The sequence below is a fragment of the Melampsora larici-populina genome (assembly GCF_000204055.1).
Source record: "Melampsora larici-populina 98AG31 unplaced genomic scaffold MELLAscaffold_34, whole genome shotgun sequence".
Taxonomy (NCBI): Eukaryota; Fungi; Basidiomycota; class Pucciniomycetes; order Pucciniales; family Melampsoraceae; genus Melampsora; species Melampsora laricis-populina.
In genome coordinates this window covers 575,184-576,419 of record NW_006768798.1, presented here as the reverse complement: position 1 = coordinate 576,419, position 1,236 = coordinate 575,184, and positions in this window count along the sequence as shown.

Below are 1,236 nucleotides of genomic sequence, written 5' to 3'. Positions count from 1 at the left end.
GGAAGTGGTCGACTGAAAGTTTTCCTTCATAAGGAGCCAGATGTCTAAAGTTTTACTGATAAGACCTTGGATTTCGACCATGATTTGGTATTGTTGACTCATATGAGAGTACATGATTCCCGCTGCTTTGCGTTGTCGTATAACGTAGGCTTCATAGAGAACTTTCTGTTCACGAGGCACAGGTCGTTCTTGTGGTTCCGGAACAGGGGTGGCGTCAGAGTCAATGAACTCGTCTAAGGTAGCCGACATGAGTGCTCCGGTGATGTCACCCTTCCATTCAGGGTAATTATCATCATCAAGTTTCACAATTTGAAGTCGAGTTTTGGAAGATGACATGATGATGAAAGAAACAGTGAAAATGAAGAATAGAGTTAAGAGTGACGATGTGTGAGTGAGTTGAAAGAACATGAATCGATCGATCGTGTGCGATAGCCAAAAAAACAAATTTTGAGTTTGTGTGGTGCGATGTGATTATACAGCTAGTTGAGCTGGGCTCATAACCAATTGAATGAGATACCTGTGAATGACAGGTTATTAGCTTTGTTATAAAAGCTAACACACTGATCGAATGAGATTAAACAATCTGATAAATGAAGATTGTTTAAGAGAAAAAGATTTGAGTTCGATGAAGAAAAAGGGATTTACAATTGTATGAAAGTGATGACCCTTTATAAGAACTCAAATCATGACGTCATTCTAGTTTAATGATGTAAGCAAAAAGAAAAACCATAAGCGCATAACACAACCACGCGTCTTTGTCTCAATTGTCACGTGATGTGCCCCCTGATATCTATATGCGCCTTGAAAGCGAGACGATCCACTGAGCTTCAATTCATGCTGTTTTCCACGCGTGGTTACTACACATTCAGGTAGCCAAACAAATACAAGGGGTTTGTGAATATGCCTATAATGATGATCAAGCTAAACAAAAACTCATTGATTTATTTTCGTATCTAAAACTCGAAATTATTCGATACTTGACTGACTCCATCATTCTTTGATTCTTTCCACTAATTGAAACTTGCACTGCAATACTGTAATCAAAAAATGTCAGCCGGACCAATATTTGAGAATGATGATCTATGATGATAGTGTAGGGTGTTATGGCTGATTTTTGTCTTCAGTCAAGCCTACTTGAATGATATCAAAATATTCATTATATCCTTCCTCAAAAGCCATGGCATAGATTCTCTGAATTTAGATGGGTCGACAATCTCTGAGATCTCCTGTCTCCGA